Below are 27,990 nucleotides of genomic sequence, written 5' to 3' on the forward strand. Positions count from 1 at the left end.
AATCAATAATTTTTCCAAAGACATTATTTGTATCATTTTCTATTGGAGTTTTTTTTACTGGATTAATAATAATGCTTGTGTCATCAGCAAACAGTGTCAGTTTAGCTTCTTGTTTCAGGTAAGAAGGGATGTCATTCACATGTATCAAGAACAGAAGGGAACCCATGATCGAACCCTAATGTCATTTCACCCTAGTTAGATGAAGTGGGAAGCTTCCTTAAATCATTTGAACCATATAAAGAAACTTTTTGCTTCCTGTTCTGTAGGTATGACTTAAACCACTCATACGCTGTTCCATTTACTCTATAGAATTGTAATTTCTGTATCATAATGACATGGTTCACACAATCGAACGCTTTGGATAGGTCACAGAAAATTTCTGTCGCAGACATTTTACTATTTAAAGACTCTATTATGTGGGCAGTGAAACTGTATGTTGCTGTCTCAGTGGAACAGCATTTTTGAAATCCAAACCGTGATTTACTAAGTATCCCATTACTGCTGAGATGGCTAACCACTCTTGAGTACATGACTCTCTCCACAATTCTTGAAAATGCTGTGAGTAAGGATATTGGCCGGTAAATTTAAACATCTATGGTGTCACCGTTTTTCTGGAGAGGCTGGACAATGGCATATTTTAACCTATCTGGGACAACACCTTGTGTGAGTGATGCATCACAGATGTGACGCAGAACATCAGCTGTAACTACTCCGCATTGTTTTAATATCTTGTTGGAGATATATGAAATGACATATCAACTGACGAGCAAATATTCATCAATTTATGAAAAATCATGTAATCGTAATTCGAATTATCTTCAATAGAACTTTTCCGGTTTTGTGGCCAGATCATTACGTTTCATAAACCATATTTTTAGGTTCTGTTGGTCTATAAAATTACATGACCGATAAAAACACGAGGGCGTGGTTACCAACTGAAATTTTTTTATCGTGGATAACAACGGACGCTTCAGCTTCTGCAGTTCTACACTGTAGAGTCAGATTAATGCGACCACCCATCAAAAGCCTGAGTAACTACCTTTTGCAATGCATACTGTAACGAAATGTGCAGGAACAGAGGCAGTGAGGTTATTGAAGGTACTGACATGGATGTGGATCCAGGCCGAATCCAGTGTCGTTGTCAACAGTACCCGGATTCTCGGTTGACGTTTCATGGCACGAACAGGACGACCGAGGCTCCCGACTGGGTTTAAATGCGAGTGTTTGGTGGCCAGGGGAGTATGGTAAGCTCATCCCGATGGTTTCGAATCACACGTACACTGCAAGCAGTGGACCACATTACTTTGTCCTCCTGGTAGATGCTATAGTGCCGAGGAAAAACAAACTGTATGTAGGCACGCCGTGGTGGCCGAGCGGTTCTAGCCGCTACAGTCTGGAAGCGCGCGACCGCTACGGTCGCAGGTTCGAATCCTGCCTCGGGAATGGATGTGTGTGATGTCCTTAGGTTAGTTAGGTTTAAGTAGTTCTAAATTCTAGGGGCTGATGCCCTCAGAAGCTAAGTCCCATAGAGCTCTGGGCCTTTTTTTGTGTAGGCATGGACACGGTCCCCCCAGAACAGATGTATACTTGTGTCGATCTATTGTGCCTTCCAGATGAGGAGACCATCCAGTGAATGCTGCGAAAACAGAGACGTTTACTTTCTGATGTTTCATGCCATACACGCCAATCTGGCCGATGGAGCAAATGTGATTCATCTGAAAAGGCCACCAACCAATCACCATTCAGTGGACGTCAAATTGCGGTACTGGCTGCCAAATTACAGTCGACATATAGCACAGCACGGATGCTTGAATGAGGCACCTCCTACAGAGACCCACATACAGTAACGTTCGCTGAACGGTCGTTCAGGAGACACTGCCCTTCGGCTCATATGGGCGGTCAATTAGTAAATACACTCCTGGAAATTGAAATAAGAACACCGTGAATTCATTGTCCCAGGAAGGGGAAACTTTATTGACACATTCCTGGGGTCAGATACATCACATGATCACACTGACAGAACCACAGGCACATAGACACAGGCAACAGAGCATGCACAATGTCGGCACTAGTACAGTGTATATCCACCTTTCGCAGCAATGCAGGCTGCTATTCTCCCATGGAGACGATCGTAGAGATGCTGGATGTAGTCCTGTGGAACGGCTTGCCATGCCATTTCCACCTGACGCCTCAGTTGGACCAGCGTTCGTGCTGGACGTGCAGACCGCGTGAGACGACGCTTCATCCAGTCCCAAACATGCTCAATGGGGGACAGATCCGGAGATCTTGCTGGCCAGGGTAGTTGACTTACACCTTCTAGAGCACGTTGGGTGGCACGGGATACATGCGGACGTGCATTGTCCTGTTGGAACAGCAAGTTCCCTTGCCGGTCTAGGAATGGTAGAACGATGGGTTCGATGACGGTTTGGATGTACCGTGCACTATTCAGTGTCCCCTCGACGATCACCAGTGGTGTACAGCCAGTGTAGGAGATCGCTCCCCACACCATGATGCCGGGTGTTGGCCCTGTGTGCCTCGGTCGTATGCAGTCCTGATTGTGGCGCTCACCTTCACGGCGCCAAACACGCATACGACCATCATTGGCACCAAGGCAGAAGCGACTCTCATCGCTGAAGACGACACGTCTCCATTCGTCCCTCCATTCACGCCTGTCGCGACACCACTGGAGGCGGGCTGCACGATGTTGGGGCGTGAGCAGAAGACGGCCTAACGGTGTGCGGGACCGTAGCCCAGCTTCATGGAGACGGTTGCGAATGGTCCTCGCTGATACCCCAGGAGCAACAGTGTCCCTAATTTGCTGGGAAGTGGCGGTGCGGTCCCCTACGGCACTGCGTAGGATCCTACGGTCTTGGCGTGCATCCGTGCGTCGCTGCGGTCCGGTCCCAGGTCGACGGGCACGTGCACCTTCCGCCGACCACTGGCGACAACATCGATGTACTGTGGAGACCTCAGGCCCCACGTGTTGAGCAATTCGACGGTACGTCCACCCGGCCTCCCGCATGCCCACTATACGCCCTCGCTCAAAGTCCGTCAACTGCACATACGGTTCACGTCCACGCTGTCGCGGCATGCTACCAGTGTTAAAGACTGCGATGGAGCTCCGTATGCCACGGCAAACTGGCTGACACTGACGGCGGCGGTGCACAAATGCTGCGCAGCTAGCGCCATTCGACGGCCAACACCGCGGTTCCTGGTGTGTCCGCTGTGCCGTGCGTGTGATCATTGCTTGTACAGCCCTCTCGCAGTGTCCGGAGCAAGTATGGTGGGTCTGACACACCGGTGTCATTGTGTTCTTTTTTCCATTTCCAGGAGTGTAGTTGCACGTCTGTTCGCCTCTACGTATCTCTACAGTCGTCATTCACCCCTGTCATTTACTGCCCGTGTTGGGCCACAGTTCCCTTGGCGCCAGTTGTGGGTGGCACGATTTTGTTATTGACGGTATACTTCAGCTAAGGCGGCACTCAATTTCTTTTCTGTTTTGGAAATGCTTTCGCCCTTGGCCCAAAATCCAATTATCATGTCCTTTTGGATGTCAAGTAAATCGCCGCATTTCCGACTCCACAGTTTTCCGTGTCTTCCCGATCGCTCTATATACCCTCCACAGTTAGGGCTGCCACCTGTCGCCAGTGGGTACTTATAGCACGTTGACGTCAAACGTAGGCGGTAGTCACATTAATGTGAGTGGCCCGGGTAGTACAGGAAGTAGCAGGCGGTTATTGTTGGGAGCTAAAGCTAAATCGCAATATTCACGTAGAAGATTGGGACCAACTGCTATCGGTAATGCTGCCGATCACCTGAGACAGTGAGAAAGCAAGTCGACAGCCGAAGCAGACCAATGTCTGTTGCGTGACGATACGAGGAGCCAGAAAATCAATGCCGGGTGTCGCAGCGGCCGTATACGAGGTGGCAGCGGGTCTCCGGGGAACGTGGGGGGGTGAGGGTGTCGGCTCCGCATGAGCCGCCACGCCACGCCACGCCACGTCACGTTGTGCTGGCTGCTAGCCGCGTGATGGATGGCCCTTGCGGCGCTGCGGGCGTTCCGCTGTCGCCGCCATCACTGGAGCGAGAATGAAACAGATAGTGCCGCGGCCCCATTACGGCACAGCAGATTTCTGCCTGACGGGCCGCATCGCTAAAAATGCTTCTGTTGGTTTTTAGTAGAGTTAAAAAATATCTGTTGCACGATCGTATAATATATTGTGAGCTCAAACGTCACGCACAATAGAGGAAAACACGATTCCCCGTAAGAATCAGCACGAGTGCAGGAAAAATCACTCGCGTCAAACAGCTTTCTTTACTCACACACTTCCTCTTGCAAACATCAGATGCATGTGAAGACGTGGATTCCATAGGCAAAGGTATCCGAACGACGCTTGACACCATCCTACATCGTGGACTGCTAAGCAAGACATCTTCATATGGAGTACCTTCGCAAATATGTCATTCGCTCGAGGAATATTTGAGTAACAGAAATCTGTACGCTATACTTACTACATGCGTTCCAAAGAAACGTAAGTAATTCAGGTGTCCCCAGAGGAAACGTAATGGGACCAATACTATTTCAATGCATTTAAACAATATACCGGACAATATTAGCGGCCGGCCGTTGTGGCCGAGCAGTTCTAGGCGCTTCAGCCCGGAACCGCGCTGCTGCTACGGTCGCAGGTTCGAATCGTGCCTCGGGCATGGAAGTGTGTGATGTCCTTAGGTTAGTTAGGTTTAAGTAGTTCTAAGTCTAGGGGACTGATGACCTCAGATGCTAAGTCCCATAGTGCTCAGAGCCATTTGAACCAGTTTTGAACAAAATTAGCTGCACTATAGGGTTGTTTATAATGTAACCACTTTTGTACTTCGATGGAAGATGCAGTGTTAAGATTCTTAGTGACTAGAAAACATAAGGAAAAATGTTTTACAAGTATTTGCTTAAATAATACTGATATCGAAAAGTTCGAAATAACTAAGAAGAATGTAATTTAAGGAACGTGAAACTATCTGTTGTGTATTATTTTTTAGAATGTATACGAGGATGTTCCGCATTGTTTCACTCTCTGTCGTCCTGTTCTCCTGCTAAGCTTCGGCTCTCTTCTTTTTATGTCCGTGTACTGCGATAGAGAAAAACCTAATTGTTTTAAAAAACGTTAATTTCTACTCTGATTTATCAAAAACAATAGTATTGGGAAAATAGTTTCCAATAAAGGAATTTGGTTTATGAACAGAGTTAACTGCTTCTACGAGCGACTGTCAATATCTCTGGTTGCGTTTAGGAGCTAGTCGGAAAGTTTCGTTATAAATACTGAGTTTTACGGAATTATCTTTCAACTTGTGGGAAACTAATGTGTTTACAATTTCGAAAGTGCATTTAATTTCAAAGGCTCAAAAATATCAACAAAATGTTTAGAAAACTAATTTTGATTTTGGTACAGCTTCTTCCTTTGAACCATATACGTGTGTTTCATAGAGAATACACACAGCCTATGGAACTTAACCTTACAGTTAAGCTAAATAACAGAATACTGCACCATTCTTGTCCAGTTCTCTTTATCGGATACGAGAGATACGCTCCCCTAAGAAATAACCTGTGTGATTAATTCGCACGCACATGAAATGCAGAAAATACAGAAAGACATATGAACAGTTCCAGTGGGCATAGCAAGCAGCAACTGTCATTAAATACAGATACATGTAAGATAGTTCCTATAATGATGCTAAATAATCCAAAGGTATCTGACTGCAAGGAAGGGCGAAAAGAAGCTTAGATCCATTTGAATGGAAATCGCATTGTTGCAGGCCTTGACGTCCTTATCTAGTAGGCCTGACAATAGGCATCAAAATAATTCAGAGTCTCGCTATTAGGCTCTTAACATGACGGTATAGCCCAAACATAAGTGCAACAGAAATGCTTGGGGAACTTAAATGGTATCCTTGGAAGGAAGACAACATAGTTCTCCCGAAACACTACCATATGTTCGAGGAAGACTGGGCGACCATTATGCTGACACCATCAAATACACAGAGGTGACGACCTAACATTGAGTCAGACCACATTTTGCCCGGCGTAGTACAGGAACTCTATGTGACATGGACTCAAAAAGTCATTGACAGTCCCCTGCAGAAATAATGAGACATGCTGACTCGGTAGCCATCCATAATTGCGAAATAGTTCGTTTTAGGATGTTGAGCACTAACTGACCTTCCATTTATGTCCCACAAATATTAGATGAAATTCATGTCTGCCGAACTGGGTTTCCAAATCGTTCGCTCGAATTGTTCAGAATGTTCTTCAAACCAGTCACAAACAACTGTGATCCGGTGATGCGACATCGTGGTTTGGGAACATGAAATCCATGAATGGCCAAACATAGCCATTTCCAGTCAATGATCGGGTACGTTGGACCGGAATACCCAGTCCATCCCATACAAACACAGCCCACACCATTATGGAACCACCACCAGCCTACACAGTACCTAGTTAGCAACCTGGTACCATGGCTTCGTGCGGTCAGGGCCACATTCGAACCCTACCATCACTTGTTATTTACTGAAATGGGAGTCATCTGACCATGTCTCAGCTTTCCCGTCGTCTGGGGTCCAGTCGATAAGGTCACGAGCCCAGGAGAAGCGCAGCAAGCGACGTTGTGCTGCAAACAAAAGCGCTCGCGTTGGCAGTCTGCTGTCATAGCCCATTAACGCCAATTTTCGCCTCATTTTCCTGACCGATACGTTCGTTGTGCGTTCTGCATTGATTTGGACGGTTACATCACGCAGTTTTCCTTATCTGGTAGCACTGACGACTCTACGCAAACGGCACTGCTCTCAGTCGTTAGGTGAAGGCCGTCAGCCACTGTCTTGTCTGTGGTAAGAGGTGATGCCTGAAATGTGTCGTCTTCTCGGCACGCTGTTGACGCCGAGGGTCTCGAAGTATTGAGTTCCCTAATGTTTTCCGAAATGGAATGTCCATCTGTCTAGCTCCAATTACCATTCGACGTTCAGAGTTAATTCCCATCGTGCGGTCATTATCACGGCAGAAACCTTTTCACATGAATCACCCGAATACAAATGATAGCTCAACCAATGCATAACCCTTTTATACCATCCGCACCATCTGTATATCCGCATATTGTTATCCCATGACTTTTTTAACCTCAGCGTATCTCGCGTAGGGATCGCGAGAATAAGAGAAAGCAGTTTTGGGCACGAAGAAAGTGTGATGCCACCTCCTCCTACTTTGCATCTATGTGGCTCTAATGTTTACGGATGTCAAGGGTGCTAACGTAGGAGGTGTTCACTGATACTTTAGGCCAGGTCGGCCTCGATGTGCGACAACTTCACACAATCATATGTGCTGCCTGCGTGGATTTAATCGGACCTTCTCCTTGTAATGTGACGTTTCATTTAGCAGTGCGATGCGACAGTTTCATCCAGCATTTGGTGTGACTTTGTTTGGTCGGCACGATTTTCCGCTGTTCGGCAGAATCGCGGTGTAAGCGCTGCTTATTCCTCTCTATTTGTTCATGCCATGAAGAACTTGTCAAGTTCAGTGTCTGCTTGCCCAAAAAGAGGCAGACTAGCTATGTGTCGTGCAGACCTTTAAAAAGTAACAATCAGTTAAGTTGTCGCGATGGACGAGTACCGCAAATTTTCTGCTAAATGACGTTACAACACCAAGCAGAGTTAATTTAAAGATTCAGTTTATAATAGCTAAAAATTATAATGATCGACAGACAACTTGTACGGGATTCGTTTTTCTGTACATCGTAACTTTTGTCTTTGGGGATACTTTCAGGGCCGAGCGGAGTGGCCGTGCGGTTCTAGGCGCTACAGTCTGGAACCGAGCGACCGCTACGGTCGCAAGTTGGAATCCTGCCTCGGGCATGGATGTGTGTGATGTCCTTAGGTTAGTTAGGTTTAATTAGTTCTAAGTTCTAGGCGACTGATGACCTCAAAAGTTAAGTCGCATAGTGCTCAGAGCCATTTGAATTTGATACTTTAAGGAGCGTGTTTATGTACTCCCACTGCCGAGAACACTGGACCAGCTCAGATTAAGCATCAAAGCATGATCATCGACTGGACGTGGCTACATAAGGTAGGCAAGGAAATTGGCTACCGTTTGGATGTGTCCTGTGACGAGAGGGGGACTAATAGAACATCTGCAGAGTTCAAAATGCGATCTTGGTTGGGCTACGTTTTCATTGATACATCAATAACATTTTTACATGTAACACATTGGAAAATTTAAAGCTTTGAAATGAATCATTTGTAGTGGCACTGAACTTTAACTCAGAGTTTCTTTTAAGATCATACAGCAGATGAACGTCGGAGGTATTGTATTATTGTTTTGTGGATCACTTCCGCTGCTTTTCTCGTAAATGCGTTTAATTTATAGATCTTTCCAAATACGCAAATACTGGATACAGTTTTTTGTACAAGGAAACTGTGGTGTATTACGAGAGTAGTAGAATAAGAGGCAAGCCCAGGCGCAATTTCTGTATAGAATCTGATGGAGATTCCTTCGGACACTGGAGCTTTGTTCAGTTATAGCGACTTCAGTGGTTTCTGAATACCAATAAAACAATATAAAACAATTATATACGCATACATATGTGATCCAAAGTATCCGGATACCTGGCTGAAAATTACTTACAAGTTCGTGGCGTTCTCCATCGGTAATGCTGGAATTGAGTATGGTGTTGGCCCACCCTTAGCCTTGGTGAGGCATACGTTTAATCAGGTGCTAGAAGGTTTCTTGGGGAATGGCAGCCCATTCTTCACAGAGTGCTGCACTGAGGAGAGGTATCGATGTCGGTCGGTGAGGCCTGGCACGAAGTCAGCGTTCGAAAACATCCCGAAGGTGTTCTATAGGATTCAGGTCAGGACTTCGTGCAGGCCATTCCATTACAGGGATGTTATTGTCGTGTAACCATTCCGCCACAGGCCGTGAATTATGAAGAGGTGCTCGATCGTGTTGAAAGATGCAATCACCATCCCCGAATTGCTCTTCAACAGTGGGAAGCATGAAGGTGCTTAAATCATCAATGTTGGCCTGTGCTGTGACAGTGCCACGCAAAACAACAAGGGGTACAAGCCCCCTCCATGAAAAACACGACCACACCATAACACCACCGCCTCCGAATTTTACTGTTGACACTACACGGGCTGCCAGACGACGCTCACCGGGCGTTCGCCATACCCACACCCTGGCATAGGGTCGCCACATTCTGTATTGTGATTCGTCCCTCTACACAATGATTTTCCGCTGTTTAATCGTCCAGTTTTTACCCTCCTTACACCAAACGAGGCGTCGTTTGGCATTTATCGTCGTGATGTGTGGCTTACGAGCAGCCGCTTGACCATGAAATCCGTTTCCTGACCTCCCGCCTAACTGTCATAGTACTTGCAGTGGATTCTGATGCAGTTTGGAGTTCCTGTGTGATGGTCTGGATAGATGTCAGCGTATTACACATTACGACGCTCTTCATCTGTCGGCGGTCTCTCTCTGTCAACAGACGAGATCGGCCTGTACGCTTTTGTGCTCTACGTATCGCTTCACGTTTCCACTTCACTATCACATCGGAAACAGTGGATCTAGGGATGTTTAGGAGTGTGGAAATCTCGCCTACGGACTTATGACACAAGTGACACCCAATCACCTGACCATGTTCGAATACCGTGAGTTCCGCGGAGCGCCCCATTCTGCTCTCTCACGATGTCTAATGACTACTCAGGTCGCTGATATGGAGCACCTGGCAGTAGGTGTCAAGACAATGGACCTAATATGAAGAACGTACGTTTTTGGGGGTGTACAAATACTTTTTATCACATACTAACTACTAAGACCGCCAGTGGTCTCTTCAGTGTGGATGCATAACATGCTCGAACTCTTACGGCAATCTGTGAAATGCCGCAAGTAATGCGGATAATAAGCAAGGCGCACAATATTAGTAGTGTTCGGATAAGTTGAGAATTTAAGTCTGACGGGAGACGTGCTAGGGTACTGCGTGCAGTTACGATGACGACTGTGTCCGGATGGCTCAGCAGTCAGAGTATCTGCCTGGTATATAGAGGGTCCGGGTTCGAATGCCAGTCCGGCACAAATTTTCGACGATTCCCATTGATTTTAATTAAGTCTCACTCGCAGCCATTGTCTGTAGCTTCTTTGCCTCTTAACTGAGACAACTGTCTGTATCATTTATCTATGCTGTGACGCAAATTTAATCCGGAAACGTACTCTTGTATCTCCCTTTGATGGTTTGCAGAATAGCAGGATTGCAGTTAGATGTGACAGTGAGACAGGGAATTCGGCATCAGTTTCTATCCATGCTGCATGGTGTTTGTAAGTCAGTTTGAGCTGTGTAAGTCGGTAACAGAACTTGAACCACATCATTATTAGAGTTGTTGGATGTGTACAACTGAGAAAAGAGATTTGAAGTACTGTTTCGTTACTGCACGAAGCATTTTGTTACTCGCATGTTTTCTTACAGGATCGCAGTTCGTGCCTGTTACGGTCGAGTGGGTTGGTTCCGAATTCCTATAATTAGTTACTCAGAGGGATCGGATTGATGGAAACGTTTCATTACTCGCATATCAACTTCGTCGCATGCAGTTCGTACCGACTCTGTAGTTCTTCAGATCTTCCAATTTCTTACTCTCAACTGGCCACGTCAGTGATGACACGGAGTGGCAAATACGTTTTGTTACTATGTTTGGCTGCCTACATGCAGTTCATGTTCGGCATGGCCCGACTCGGCAGTTTTCATGAGCCACCAATTCATTTCTCCCAGATACGTTTCAAGAGCTACGCATTTTCACTCGCTGGGGTTATCGTATGACAATTCCACGACGTTTAGATTACCTGTGCCATTAAATGGGGTTTACACACGTTCAGACATGTGACCAGAACATATCTGTACGGCAGAAACCTTAGTGTGTGAGGCAGACCTCGCCCTGTGAATTCAAACACCGTGCGCGAGCAACTAATGATGTCGGTAACTGGCACGGGAACTTTCTGTCGCCGACGTCAGTTACATTAAATTCCCTGTCTTTATTACAACATGTTCAAATATATTGTAAAATTAAGTGGTAGTTTGAGTGAATGGAGAGTTTGTATTCTGAACCGTTCTTTCGTCTTTCCAGCCTGTGAATCAGCAATTACTCGGAAGGATTATTTCTCTAAATATATGACAGAACATAAAGTTGATATACAGGAAAAAAACTTAAAGCTCTGCTTGGACTGCGTACAAAATGCACATTTCTCTGCTAGACAAAACAGGATATATCTATACAATGAACTATTTAGCGAAACGAAACTGTCAGGTTCACTAAAAGATGATAAACTTGATGACTTGTCCAGTCAGCTTTATTTGAATATGGCTGCCCAAGACTGTAGCTTATCAGTTACTTACTATATATACAGTATGGATTATTTAGACTGGGCATCACTCCTACATCCTTCTCCTGACCGTCTCCACGCATTAATGCAACTACCTATAAGAATATTTTCTCACGACATAAGGAAATTGTAAATTCATTTCTTGCTCTCTTAAATCCATACATAAAAATCTACGGCGATGTAATCGTTTCTAAAAATTGTTATGAAACTCTACAAAGCTACATTCCATACATGTGACGAAACAGCCGTCTACCAAACGAGCTAGCGACCTCTACAATAATGGATGATGCTATCGAACATCTCATCATCAGGGCTCAATTCGAATCAGGACTCATCACTGAAGACATTAATACTGCAGTCTGTGAGATTCGAGGCCTAACTGGAGACGCCCCAGACAGCGTTGTGATACCAACCTGACTGCCGCTCGTCATACGGCCGAAAACCAGGAGTGATGATCTGGGATGCCATTTCTTTTCATAGCAGGGCCTCTTTGGTTGTCATCCGCGGCACCATTACAGCACAGCAAATGTCGATATTCTACGCCCTATCCTTTTTTTTTGCCGTAGAGAAATACTAGCCTGGGATTACATTTCAGTAACATAATGCCTGCTCTGCTTCTTGTCTTTGTGTTTCCCAAACCCTATCTTGGCCAGCAAGGTCGCCAGATCTCTCTCCAGTTGATAATTTTTGGAGTATTATGGACAGGTCCCTCCAACCAACGCACCAATTCGACAGAGTTTGGAATGATATGCCTCCCAATTACATCCAAGCCTCTATCAATCAATTCCAAGCCGAGTAAGTGATTGCATAAGAGCCAGACGTGAACCAACGCGTTATTGACGTTGGTGAAGCTCTTTATTTTCATTAAATCATCCAGTTTTTCTGAAATCATCATTTGTTTGTTGGACGTGTACACCACATCTGCCGGCCGGAGTGGCCGAGCGGTTCTAGGCGCTACAGTCTGGAACCGCGCGACCGCTACGGTCGCAGGTTCGAATCCTGCCTCGGGCATGGATGTGTGTGATGTCCTTAGGTTAGTTATGTTTAAATAGTTCTAAGTTCTAGGGGACTGATGACCTCAGACGTTAAGTCCCATAGTGCTCAGAGCCATTTGAACCATTTTGCACACCACATCTACCGATTTCTGTCCCATTCGGGTAAGTCCTTCTTGGTTCAACGTCTCTCTCTCTCTCTCTCTCTCTCTTCCTGAAAGTGTTAGTTTGAAACAGTCACATGTATAGATACACATTTTAATGTCATCAGTGAAAATGGATAACATCGTCATGGAAATAAATTTAAAATACTTCCAATCTCCCAAATTCGACTGATATTTTCAGATGTTTTCCTTTGGTTATCAGGTGAAGGCTGCAACTGAAAATAGCCTTCAGCATATTCCTACTTGGCAGTACTGTGCTCCACTCCCATCCCACTGGGATGTCTGACGGAAAATAAAACTCTGCTCTGAGGTGTACTCACACTTCAACTCTCATGAGTAGTAAATGACAGAGTAAACAAAGTGTGTCGTATGTAGGAGACATTCCAATTGGCATCACAATTAAGGACTCCTTTGACTTGTCCCACAAACGTCAAAGTGCAAGCCACCAATCGTTACAGATTAACCAGATAGGATACATGGAAATTGCCGTTCTCCAGTCCCTGGTTTGCCTTAGAAGTCCTGGAGCTTGCAGTGCCATGCATACTTAACCACAGTCATAGATTCGATGAATGTGGTTAAAATAGTCGTTCCGTGGAGGAGGGATATGAGGTTCACATTGCGTACACTATCTGATCAAAAGTATCCGGACACACTACCTAACACTACCTAGATATCCAGGAGGCGGACACGCCGGTATAAAAGGAGGCGAAGAGTACCGTGTTGTTAGTAGAAAAGCACTAACAGCAGAGTGGGTAGGTAAAAAGAACTTATTGACCTCCTCACACTGGAATAGCACCCCAGCGTTGGACATAATGGGGAAGTCCACAGACTCCCCATTATGTCCAACGCTGGGGTGCTATTCCATGCCGGAGAGCCCAGGCAATAGTGGCAATGTAAGGGGGAAAATAAGCCCAAGTTTGTGTTGGGGAGGGTAATTGAGTTGGATAGTTCGTGCAGCAATGTTGACAATAGCGCTGCGATGGTGTGATGGTTAGCATTTCTGTCTAGTAAACACGAAGACACGGTTTCGAGTCCTGATCGAGGCACAAATTTTAATTCATTTCTTCTGTTTCCATCATTAGCGTAGATGAAGGCATAAATGTCTCGGGTAAATTTAATTATAAGATCTATAAGATCACCGATGTTACAGGGCTTCCCCATTACGTCCAACGCTGGGGTGCTATTCCAATGCTGGAGAGTCCCGGCAATTGTGACAATATAAGGGGGAAAATAAGCAGAAGATATGAATAGAACTTAGTGATTCGAACGTGGATTAGTGATGTTATGCCACCTGAATAAAAAATCCGTCAGGGACATTTCAGCCTTTCTAAAGCTGACTAAGTCGACTATTGTGCAGGATCGAGCAGCTCTTCACAAGTCACACATTTCTTTAAAACTCGGGAAACATCACAATACAGGAAACGAGGCACACTAGAAATTCTTCATCTCTTCCATAATTCTCGAAATCAACCAGTACCCCGGCCAAGTACACCTATGACATACAAATCATCTTCTTGTTCCCTAATTGTGGAGTTCTCTCCAAGTAAATACCAGTATTAAGAAGATTATCTAGCGCGTTGTTCCGTTAAACGCAAGGAGTTTGTGGGACTTCATGTACACCGAGAAAACACACACACATACACACACAGTGATAAATTGTCGCAGGTTCGGTCCACCTACTCCGGTAGGTTAGTTCAGACTTCTTCTTTAATTTCTTCAATCTTTCTCTACTTTGATTTGCTTTCGTATTGTTTTCCTGATTCAGCTATATCACACTTTTAGTTAAAAGGAGCTATCCTGCAGTCGTAACGTATTTTCTGCGATAGAAACTCACGGCTTACTTCTGCTGGGACGTGACTGTTGTCAATAAAATGTCGATGGAATTCTTTCTAAGTTTCATATTAAGAGTTTTATTTGAATCACTAGGCACTCGCCGCTTACAGTCGTATAATGACTTACGATAACGTAATCACTGACATAGACAGTAAAAAGCAGCAGCACGGGTGAGATGCTGGGGAGGTCTGTACGCCGCTCGACGTCGGTGAGTTAATCACCCGTCCCAGAAGTGCACTCCCTGGCTGCGACTCGATAAGATAACGGCTTCCGACTGTAGGGCAGCATATGTCTCGGCTAGGAAGCCAACTACGCAAGTGGTTACAAATTTAAGTGGAAAAAAATTAGAAGGTATACAGTAGGAAGGGTGGGGTTGATAAGGCGTGAAATCACGAACCAAGGATTTTTTACGTTCCTTCTTAATCTGAATCCTTTGATACCACACAAAGCTAACAACCATACGACTTACCGTAACAGCACAGCTTAAATATGGAGACGTACAACAAAAATCAACCAGCTGGTAACACTAACTATCAAGGTGAAGAAAAGTGAGTACTGAAATTTTAAAAATGGAGAGTAGTATTTATAAAACAACGCTTGGGGTGAATCTATTTCTTGTTGACGACTGAATGTTGTCAGCTCAATGTGGTTCACAAAAAAGCTATTGCTGTGTCGATTGGCAATAAGAGTATGCGACAGATATTTCAAAACACGACGTCGCTCAGTGCGGGCTTTACAAACTGAAATTAAAAGCTCGTTTTATTCATCATTTTGAAGCAGTTCCATTACAAGACCACAGAGAGAGAGAGAGAGAGAGAGAGAGAGAGAATTCATTCACGCATGCAAGATTATCGTGGATGTCCTTTTTAATAATGCGGGTCAGCCACAAAGCCGCAGCAGATGGAATTTGTCGATTACGTGAAGGGGCTTTTTAATTTTACTGTGCGCCTGAGCTGTTCAACGGAGTGCTGAGAATTACAGTAATTTATTTCTGCCTCCACTTAATAAACGGGAATATAATCGTCAAAGTGTATAACCTGCCGCATCTACTACAGAAGCTCTGAAGTTTTCCATTACTTCACTATTAAATTAACAACAGACGGGCGAGTATGATCCAACAAAATTCGTAATGCGTAAATGCATAACATTCTCATGAGTCTATCGTTATCGATATTCAAAGACCGATCGAGATCTTTTCTGTTGCTGATGGTTAAATGCACTTTGGCTCACTAACGTAAAAGTATCGAATACTGAAAATGCGTTCTATTGCAACAAATACTTAAGAATGCAACAAAAAATAATTCCAATACCTCGTTTCTTTTCATATCAATTAATTTACAGATGTATATTTATTCAGCTCTTTGTCCGCAAGTTATCTAATTTTCGCTTTTCATTTTCTAATGCTGCTAATGTTTATGCTCAATCAGAACCATCATTTATTCGCAGCTAGGTACTAAATTTTATCGGAGATGATTTCCGTGAGCTACGCTCTCCAAGATAGTATAGACACACTGCACCATCGGTTTCACACCGTTAGGAAAAAAAACATTTGGAGCTACGAATTATTTCAGACGAAGTTGGATCTAGACAGCCATTTTTTCCCAAAAAATGAGATTTCAAATATTATTAATTAGTTGCATAGCCAAAACCCGATACAGATTAATATTTCCAAGACCAAAAGGTATCGCGAGTATAAGAATTAATATTTACGCTAATTTTGCTTTTTATCCTTTTTTGTGCTTCCAGCCTCTTGTCAATACGGTTCAATCAATACGTTATAAATATTATTTGCATGCATACAGGTCCAGCACTGCAAGGGCTCTCATTTTTATGAGGAGGCTCTAAACCATAGGGTAAATCGCCTTCAGCCCAAATTACCAATGTATAAAATTTCAAATGAGTTCAGAATCATGACGTCAATAGGATTTATAGATCGTCTGACAATCTGATAGCGATTTAGCGAGGAAATGTCTTAAGAGAAGCTACCTGTCTTGACTGTGAACAATTAGTTACAGACAGGGACACGTGTATCATACGTATCAATTTTCTAGCTAATATTGTATTGTGACACTTTTATAATGGTAAAATTGATGTTAACCGTCTTGAAACTTCAACCGATGTGTCTTTTAGCATATGTTTGGTATGCAATATGACAAATAACAAGAGAAAGCACACATTTATAATATGTATACGCCTTAATCTCCTTCCCCCTCCCTGTCTCTGTACATCTCCTCCTCCACCTCTCTTTGTCCATCTACTTCTCCTTCCACTCTCCCATCTCATCTCCTCTTGCCTCTTCTCTACTCCCCATATCTCTCTGTCGATTACCTCCTCCTTCCTTTCTATCTTCTCCCCCACCCTCCCCCTTCTCCTTCTGCCTCCTCTCTCTTTCCATATATTTTTGCCCCCTCTCTCCCCCCTTCTCACTTTATTAGTTCCTTCCCCTTTTCTATACCCATCACCTCCTCTTCTCTTTCTCTCCATCATCTGCTGCACCCTCTCTCTGTCCAATTTCACCTTTCCGTTTTGTGTATCCATTTCCTCCCACCCCTCTGTAAGTCTCCTCTTGCCCCCTCTCTCTGACTTAGTGCCTTGTTTACTGTTTTTGCAAATTCAGATTCTGAAGTAGTATTGTAATACAACTTTCCTGTTTATTACCAACGTTTCACTATTACATACTTTATATCTATTGCATGTATTAAATGTGTTTCCACTTTTTATACTACATATTTGTGTGTATATTACGTACAGTAAAAATATATAGCTTGTTGTCCCTCTGAATGTTAATTAGAGCATTTTGTAAAAATTTGAAGTTAGTTGGTCAAGAACTGTTCGAGATTTTTGGTAATAACATTCTACCTTTATATATTACATATTTATTTACATATTACGTATATTAAAAATATGTATACGGAAACACGCATGTATTCGAACGCAACGTTGTGCCAAAATTTTGAAGCAATCTGCGAAGAACTTTGTGCAACTTAAGCTTTTTAACAAACGAATATTTACATTTTTGTATAATTTTCCCTATAGATATAGCACTCCAGTTGATATATAAGGACACTCACGTATTCAAATGTAACTATTTGTCAAAATTTCAAAGCAATCGGTGAAGAATTTTCGGAGATATACGATTACGAACATTTACATTTTTATTTTTATACTTTATTGATTGACAACGTAACAGAAAAGACTCAAAACTGAAGAGTAGCCGTGGACCAGCACCTCTACAAGAGACAGCTGGAGCCGAAACATTTAAAACAAGCGTACATCCACTAAGGTTGTGAATCGTCTATTCACATAAATACATTCATGATTCTCTACAGCCCAGAAAACCTTAGGTATTTTTCATAAAATTCTTCTGGGCTCTAGGCCGCATCACATTGTGTGAAATGTAATGATCGAATGTCATTACTGACTGGAAGAACCCTGTCTCCGGTGTCCTGACGTCTAGTGCAAGTCCTTCGATTTGATGCGATTTCGGCGTCTTTGTGATGGAGGTGTGATGAAGTGATTGCGATAGAACAAACACACAGTCCCCGAGCGAAGAAAATCTCTGACCTGGCCGGGAATCGGAACCAGAACCCACGACAGAGGTAGGAACAACGAGAGAGGTAATGCTTGCCACGTCCATGGCATTCAGTAAGCCACACGTAGCTCTCTGCCTCACAGGTAGTGCTAAATGGCGAGCACTTCAGGCACCTCAGTCTTTGTTATGTGCAGCCAGTCCTTTGTAACCACGCGCTCTGGACACGTCTCAGCGACCTCCATGCGGTGCGGCGATGGAACGTTGTGTGTCAGAGGTACTGGGGATCTTGCATTAGCCGACCGGATTGCGATGATGTTTAAACCTCTATAAAAAAAAGAAATATCTCAATCTCAAGGTGTATGAGAAACATGGCTGTTCACATATACATCTGCATGGCTGGCCTGCAAATCACACTTAGCGCCTGGCAGAGGGTTCATAGAAACAACTTCACAATAATTCTCTGTTTTACGAAAAGCGCGCAAAGAAAAGAGCTCTGATTTCCCTTACTTTATTATTACGATCGTTTCTCCCAATGTAGGTCGGTGTCAAACAATATTTTCGCATTTGGAGGAGAAAGATGGTGACTGAAATATTGTGAGAAGATCCCACCACAACGAGAAACGCCTTTGTTTTGATGATGTCCACCCAAATCCTGTATCATGTCCGTGACACTCTCGTTAATACATAGCGTGCTGCCATTCTTTGAACTTTCTCGATGTACTCCGTTAATCATATCTGATAAGGATCCCACACCGCGCAGCAGTACTACAAAAGAGGACGGACAAGCATAATGTAGGCAGTCTCTTTAATAGATCTGGTGCATCTTCTAAGTGTTCTGCCAGTAAATAGCAGTCTTTGCCTCGCCTTCCCCGCAACATTTTCTGTGTTCTTTCCAGTTTAAGTTGTTTTTAATTGTAATTCCTAGGTATTTAGTTGAATTTACGGGTTTTAGATTTGACTGATTTATCGTGTGACCGAAGTTCAACGCATTTCCTTTGGCATTCATGTGAATGACCTCACACCTGTCATTATTTAGGGTCAATTGCCAACTTGCGCACCATACAGATATCTAAATTGTTTTACAATTGGCATTGATCCATTGATGACTTAACTAGATGATAAAAGACAGCCTAATCTACAAGAAAACGAAGACGACAGCTCATATAGCTTAGTAAATAGTTTATATAGATAAACAACAACAGAGGGCCATAACACTACACTGGAGAACGCCAGATATTACTTCTGTTTTACTCGATGATTCTCTGTCAGTTAGTAAGAACTACGATGTCTCTTAAAGGAAATCTCGAATCCAGTAACATAACTGAAACGACATTTCATAAGCACGCAATTTTAGTTCAAGACGCTTGTAAGCTACGGTGTGAAATGCCTTCTGGAACTCTATAAATATGGAATCAATTCGAAACACTTCGTGTGAGTAAAGAGCTAGTTGTATATTTCACAAGAACGATATTTTCTAAATCCGTGTTGACTATGTGTCAATAATATCTACGAGATAACTCATAATGTCCCAATGCAATTTATGTCCCAAAGTCCTGCTGCATAACGATATTAATGATATGGACCTGTAATTTAGCGAATAACTATTATTGCGCTCCTTGAATATTTGTGACCTGTGCAAATTTCCTGTCTTTGGGTAAGGATCTTTCGTCGAAGGAGGTGTTATATATGACTGTTAAAAACGGAGATATTGCATAGAGCATACTCTGAAAGATACTTAATTGGTATGCAATCTGGTGTGGAAGCCTTGCTTTTATTAAAAGATTTAAATTGCTTCACTGCTCCAAGGATATCTACTTCTAAGCTACTCATGTTGGCAGCTGTTCTTGATCCGAATTCTGAATATTTACTTTTTCTTCCTTGGTCAAGAAATTTCAGGAAGCTGTGTTCACTATCTCTGCTTTAGCAGCACTTTCATCAGTAGTATTTCCATTACCATCCCGCTGAGAAGGCATTGATTGTGTCTTTCCGCTAGCATACTTTGCGTACGACCTCCGGAATATTTTACCCAAGAGGACGCCATCATCATTTAACCATACATTAAAGCTGCATGCCCTCGGGGAAAAATTACGGCTGTAGTTTCCCGTTGCTTCCCGCCGTTCGCAGTACCAGCACAGCAAACATTCTGAGCATGTCAAGACGGGTTTGCTTCATTTAAATGTGCAGTCTTACGCCCCAAACATAATGCACTATCTTAAATGCCAGCATTCTGGACACACTACTCTTGAATTTAAAGGAGAAGCTAATGGAAGAAAATGCGGTAAGGCTGCCCATGAAGGAGTCGGTTGCTCATATCCTCTGAAGTGTGTAAATTGCTCTGGGGTCACCTTGTCTGGAGTAGGGACTGAGGTGTCTTGCTCCAGACTTCACTGTCTACGATGCTGAATTTTACGCAGTCTTGAGGGTACTGGAGCAGATGCGATGTCCAGAGACTGCTAAATTCCTTGTCTACCGACACCCTGGGTGTCCTATAGTCTGTACAACACTTGTACGCAGCAGATAAAGTGGACCAGGATATCCAGGACGTCCTTCTCTACTTACAAAAGCTGAAGAAGGACGTCTGTTACTGCAGCGTGCCAGGACGTCTGGATATAAAGTGCAACGAAATGGTGCATGTAGCAGCCAGGGGGGTATGTCGCGACCCTCGGTTTCTTCATATGCCTTCCACCTGCATGCTCTCGCCTCGTTGTTGAGGCACTGAGTCTCACGACGATAGGAGGATGAGTGGCTGTAAAGTCCACAGCTCGGCCATGGCGTACCTCCTTCCAGCCACGCATACAGCATAAGGTCCTTCTCACTCGTCTTTGGATAGGTCACAGCCCTCTGACTCATGGTTTTATGCTCCATCGAGAGGACCCTCGAATATGTAGTGATATGGCACGCAGATCAGGATGCGCCACACTTTAGTAGCATTCAGACAAGAGAGCAACACCTCGTCTGTCAACTCATTTACCCTCTACTTTAAATGACACGAATTTGATACTTCTTTTTACATTTTGTGCAATGTCCAGACATGTTCCCTAAAATTTTAATATGTTTTCAGGGTGTCTTACCCACGTTTATTTTTTTTTATTTTTACACATACTCCTGTGAACCTATTTTATTTTGCTCATCCCAACTCACCATTTTTAATACTGTCTTACACGGAGTGAGCTAGTGTGATTATGCGGCTGATCATGGGTCAGACTGGGAGAGAGTGAGTGCGAATGCTTTTCATTTCTTTTAAGGCATTTCCTACGTTTCAGCCACATTCGCTGCTTCTAATTTTCGTATTGATGTTAATAACGAAGTTGTTCGCACATATTGGTTCTCTGTTATACATGTATACGTCTCAACGTTTGTATGTCCCTCTTGCTACAGGGCTTGATAATGACTGTTGAGGAGTCGAAACTGGTAGCATAAACAAAAAGCTATACAAAAAACGACTGTTGGAATATAATTTAGAATTCGTGGACCAGCCCCAGCCCGACACTCCATAACAGCAAAATCGAGTTAAGTTTACTATTTCAAAAGCGGCCGAAATTTCCGATACAGCAAACAGCCGTCATCAATGTGTGTAAAACTACTGGAGCAATGAAGCTATTAAGTCATATACACTTGTTTCGTGCCTTCCACAGAAGAGGTTATGGCATCGAAGTGGGGTAGCTGGTCGATCCATACGCTAACGCTGCTGACAGCCAAGCCAGCGTTTGCCTCTATCATTCATAGCGTTGCACCCTTATCTTCCTTTTGGGCGTAAGTGGCTGTCTGGCTAGCAGGGGAGCCTTTGAGAACGTACACTTGGGTGTTCTGCCTCCACGGATTTAATCAAGTCGTACTAACATTATGCTATACCCGTGTTGCCTAAAACCTATTCTGGTAGTTTGCCCCGTCTCTCCAAGGTGAACTACTCCCAACTCACAGCTGTCATCACAATCTGTCGGCGTCTGCAGCGTATCCACAGCTGATTTGGTGGACCTAGCATATCTCTAATATGCTCCGATATGTTATTAATTACTCACTCGGGAAAGAATTTTCCCGACACAGTCAGTCCTCCCAGCTCATATGACGAAAGCGCGATACATAGTTTCTCCATCTCCATGTCTATCTTCCGCTCTCTGGAAATGGTATACAGTTTCTGCACTTCTAACTTTACATTGCCTGCATCAGATATTCATTATGCCCTCTTAGTCAGTATATGTACCCTGAAGAGCCAAAGATTCTGGTACACTTGCCTAATATCGCATAGGAGAGCAACGAGCACATATAAGTCCAGCAACACGTCGTGGTGTGGACTCGACTAACGTCTGAAGTAGCGCTGGGGGGAACTGACACCATGAATCCCGCAGGGCTGTCCATAAATCCGTAAGAGTACAAAGCGGTGGAGAAACGTTCTGAAGGTATCACAGAAATGCTCAATACTGTTCATGTCTGGGGAGTTTGGTGGTCAGCGGAAGTGTTTAAACTCAGAAGAGTGTTCCTGGAGCCACTCTGTAGCAATTCTGGACGTGTGGGGTGTCGTATTGTCCTGCTGGAATTGCCCAATCCGTCGGAATGCACAATGGATATGAATGGATGCAAGTGATCAGACAGAATGCTTACGTACGTGTCACCTGTCAAAATCTATCTAGACATATCAGCGGTCCCGTATCAGTCCAACTACATACGCCCCACACCATTACAAAACCTCCACCAGCTTGAACTATCCTTTGCTGTCAGGCATGGTCCAGGGATTCATGAGATTGTCTCCATACCTGTACACGTCCATCCGCTCGATACAATTTGAAACGAGACTCGTCCGACCAGGCAACACGTTTCCAGTCATCAACAGTCAGATGTCGGTGTTGAAGAGCCCAGGCGAGGCATAAAGCCTTGTGCCTTGCAGTCATTAAGAGTGTACCTGTGAGCCTTCGGCTCCGAAAGCCAATGTCGATGATATTTCGTTGGATAGTTCGCACGCTGATAATTGTTGATGGCCCAGCATTGAAATCTGCAGCAATCGAAAGGGTTGAACTTCTGTCAGGTTGAACGATTCTCTTCAGTCGTCGCTGGTCCCGTTCTTGCAGTATCGTTTCCCGGCCGCAGCGATGTCAGAGATTTTATGTGCTACCGGATTCCTGATATTGATGGTACACTCGGGAAATGGTCGTAGAGGCAAATTCCAATTTCATCTCTACTTCCGATATATTGTGTCCCATCGCTCGTACGCCGACTATAACACCACATTCAAACTCACTTAAGTCTCATAACCTGCCATTGTAGCAACAGTAACCGATCTAACAACTGCGCCAGACACTTGTCTTATGTAGGCGTTGCTGACCGCAGAGCCGTATTCTGCGTGTTTATATATCTCTGTTTTTGAATATGCATGCCTGTACCGGTTTCCTCGGCACTTCAGTGTAAAATGTAATTCTCCTGTTGTAGGCGATTGGACACAGCGAGCAAGTGGTCGTCGGTGCTAGTGGGCTTCCTGTAGGTGGTGTAACCAAGTGTACGCTTCACACTGATAAATGACAGTACACTGTTCAGTTGTATTTCCACTGTAAACTACACTGCCCGACAAAAAACAGGTGCACTCAGAAGTGAGGAAGGAAACGTGATGAAACTTCACTGGTTGAGATAGTGTGTGACATTATTTCAGTGGTGATTAGATAATCAAAAACCTGGCATCCTCTCCTTAAGCAGACTGCCTCACAACTAATCTTTCATATCCTGGATACTGCCACTGGAGAGGAGTTGGTATTTGAGCTGGCCCTACACGTATTCTATCGGAAATAGACGTGGGGACCCTGCTGCCCACGGGCGTACCTCAATGTCACACTGACAGTTCATAGAGACACGCGCCATGTGTGAAGGAGCATTATCTTTATGAAATATGGCAACACAATACTTCCTAATGAGAGATAACACATGAGGGCGCCAGTTGTCCGTGACACATCATTTTGCCTGCTGTGTTCCCTCAGTCACTGCCGTTCGTGATCTGACGCCATAATCGATGGCTCAATACACCATGACACCAGGAGTAACCCTGCTGTGCCTCTCCAAAACACTGGAAATATGGGATCTCTCCGCAGATGGCCTACAATGGTCATTCGGGATACTACAGAACCACGATTCATTACTGAACTCAATGTGATGCCATTCTTCAGCAGTTCATGCTTTCCCGTCAATCACCACATCTCAGCTTATTGTGATCCAGAAATTACATCATCCCTTCTGACACAAATTCTCAAAGAACAAGAAATACCGGTAGTGGATAATGAATGGAAGATAAGTAAAAGCAAAATTCCATGTATTTACATTTTAAATTCAAGGAACTTCTAATCTCCATCTTTTATTTCTTCTCTAGCTCAGCCGTATCACATAATGAGGTTTGCTCAGTATTATTGTACATTTAATTATTTAAGTGTAGTGTAGGTACGGTTCTTCAATTTCTCCCTAGCGTATTTCATTCTAAATAGATCACAGGTGAATTGTCGGATGTCGGTGTCCAACTGGCACAGTATTTCGACAAACGACCACGTTCACATCGTTAGGTACGCTGATGAACTGACTGATGACACTGTTTTTGACTGTGTTATTTTCCCTCTGAGACACCATTAGGCTATGCTCTTTTGACTTCAAGCATAGCTATAATGAAGTTAGAAAATGGCGGTTTTTATAGATCTGAATGATAGTTTGCAGATATAATATATGTGTGTGTTTGTTACTGCCTAAAATGTCTGTTGATTATGGAATAAGGTTTCTTGTCTGAACCGTAGGATAATATATGCTTAGTTGTTGCATGAGATGGTGGGTCGATGTGGAACACTTCACGTAAAGAAATTGTGACTTCTTTTAGATGTAGATGGAGATTGATCGTTCATGTAGGTGTTCCCTAATGTCTGTCTTTAGCGTATACCCGTCGGTGTCAGCTATAGAGCGGAGGACTCTGCCCTGAAGTGCCTAATTTGCTCATTTGGGTGTCAACTGCCATGAACCACACCTCTGATCCATACAGTATGGTTGTCAGGATGATGCTCTTGTGAAGCTCCTACCCTTGAGGAGCAGGTACAGTCGGTTTTAGACTGCCTTGTTTATGTGTTTTCCGAATGTGAGTCGCCTGTATAGAACGATTCTGAGGTAGGTCGCCGAGTCACTCCACGTAATGTTCCTGTCACTCGCAACAATCTGGCATTCTGGTGGAGTTAATAATAGTACAAATAGCAGGTGCAGTTTCTTCCGGGTTTATCTTGATTTTCCAGTCGTTGTACCATTATGCGATTGCGTCGAGGTATTTCTGGAGTTTCCTGGTTATGAAATTTAGGGTTGTACTGTTCCTAAAAACTGCCGTGTCGTCGACATTCAGCGCCGTTTCGCCTCCTACCAGTTTTGTTAAGTCACTGTGAAGAGCGTGTACAACATGGGGCCTAGAACTGAGCCTTGTAGGACGCCGGGCACAGCGTTCCTGACTGAGCCAACATGCTAACAGCCCATGATAGAGTACTGCCTCCTTGCCAAGAACGAATCAGTCATGCTAATCCGTATCCCGGAGTTTCTAACTGGATCAGTTTATCAATTAACCCATCAAGCTAGACTTGTCGAATGCTTGCGCCATGTGTAGGAAGACTGTGCTGTGCTGCCCTGCATATGTGTTCGAACAACCGCAGGGATTGATATGCTGGCTGACGGGGGCCGGCGTCGCACTTTTATCTCCTCCTCTGATCGGCCGCTCCATCGGCCGTCCGCGCCCAGCATCCCTACCTCCACTGCTCCCGTTGACCTAGTGTTCGTCCTAGGTTCGCGCCCAGGTGCACGCACTGGCGGCACCGTTGCCTTTCCATCACCTGCCCCCGAAGTCAGTTCGTTGTCTAGTAAGTCATGCCTCGTCTTGACCATTCTAATAGCGGGGTCCCATGCCTTGCTAAGTACGTATACATTATCACGATTTATTAGCATTTCCCTCACTCGAATCTCAATACACTCCTTAATAACACAGTCCCAGAATTTGGACGTCTGTGCCAGAACTATGATGGGGTCCATTCACGCAATTCAAGTCAGGGAATATTCTGCGACTGTCGACTTGTTAATCTGCAGCAATCTGGCATGGCTCTGGTGTTCTTGGCAACGATATTTGACAGTACGCACCGTCTGACCTATGTAGGTCTTATCACACTAGCAGGGTATCTAATAGACTCCGGATTTCCGCAGTACAGGGTCACCTTTCACGCTACCAAGTAGTGCCTGTGTTTTGCCTGGTAGGCAGAAGACCGTCCTCAATTGATGTTTCCGAAGAATTCGTCGTATCTTGCCGGATAACGTGCCGCAAAAAGAAATGAATGCAATAACCGCGTCCTCCTGAAAATCCTCTTCTGGTTCCGTCGGTTTACAGAAGAATTTGCCACTTATTGTAGCCATTCTTCCGGAAAGCTGTCCTCAGGTGTTCAAGTTCTTCTTGATACTTTCGTTGTCAGAGGTAGAGCCCAGTGTACCAATGTTTTGAGCACGCCATTTCTCTGAACCGGGTGATGGCAGCTAACAGCATGTAAGTATACGAGTACGTCGGTGTGTGTCTCCTTCTGGTACATTCTGTGGCCGAAAGTGCAATCCGCTCTTCTTCTAACCAGGACAGTCAGAAAGGGGAGTACTCCACCCATCTCGACTTCTATGGTGAATTTGATATTCTGATGAATGGAACTGAGCTTTGTAAGGAAGTCATTCGGCTTGTCTCTTCAATGTGGCCATATGACGAAAGTGTCATCTACATACCGGAAGAAACAAGTAGTTTCCCATTTGTCCCGGTTGCAAGGCTTCTTCTTCGAAATATTCCATGTACATATTGTCGACAACTTGTGAAGCGGACTCCCCATGGCTACTCATTCCGTCTGTTCACAGTAGATACCATCGAAAGAAAGTATGTCGACGTCAAGACGTGCCTAAAAAGGTTGGTCGTCTCTGCGTCAAATTTCTGGCCAATCACTTTTAAGAATTCTTGTATAGGCACGTGATGTGAACACTTCCCAAATCCTTTAGGTGCTTAGCAAGTGAGTAAGTCAGAGCACCAGTGATGCTGGTAAGGGGACGAAAAGGAGCCCACCCCTTCCTTGTGAACCTTCGGCAGTCCATAAAATCTTGGTGGAATTGGTGCTCTCTCTCTTAGCTTCTTAATAATCTCGTCTGGCAATTCGGATTGTTTGAGAAGCGCCATGGCCCTCCTCACCACCCTCTTGGAAGGGTCAATGTCGATCTTCCAGTATGCAGTCTTCTAGCAGGCCTCGCATTTGTTCGATGAAATTCTGGTGAGACAGGACCACAGTTGCGTTGCCCTTGTCGGCTGGGAAGACCACAATGTCAAGATCTTCTCAGTTTCCTTAAGGCTGCCCTCTCCCTTCAACAGATTGTGATGTTCCTGGCTCGCCTTGATGCAGCTTGATACACGTCAAGTAGCATTGGTACAAAAGAGGGGTGAGGTACAAGTGACAGATGGTACAGTATGTACCATTCCCGTGGGAGAGTCCGCCAAATGTACTGAACTTGCTTCTGACGGGTCGGCACGTTAGGGTGCTAGGCGCCAAAACGCCTAACTTCTCATATTAATTATTTATATACTGTTCATCATATTTAACCGAGTATTCAGTATGACGATCTCTCATGGATGCCCTACGAGTCTACCGTTTTTGTTTATTAAATTTCACTAGTTTTGAGAAACATAGGACTAACGATATTGCAACCGAAGTGCTTCGGGCAGCGCGCCTGGGAGACGATGTACTTCATCTACACTAGTCAGACTGTTTCGGGCGTTCTTGAGGGATGGACGCGTAACTATGTTTCGGCCGTTCAGAAGAAACAGAGATGTTGTACTCTATATCAGAAGTGGATAAAAAAGTTACCGTACAATTAAGAAACTATGTCGAGTGTTGTAAAATATAGTGTAAAAAGTGTGATTATTTAAATAATAAAAAGCAGGATACAGTAATGAGAAGTGTCGCCTACCATCATTGTCACTACCACAGATCTTGCCTTCTGTAGATACGAAGACTAAACTGGGCAAGTGGCATCCCATAATAAGCACAATCACGGGTTCCA

This window comes from Schistocerca serialis, chromosome 2 (assembly GCF_023864345.2).
Source record: "Schistocerca serialis cubense isolate TAMUIC-IGC-003099 chromosome 2, iqSchSeri2.2, whole genome shotgun sequence".
NCBI lineage: Eukaryota > Metazoa > Arthropoda > Insecta > Orthoptera > Acrididae > Schistocerca > Schistocerca serialis.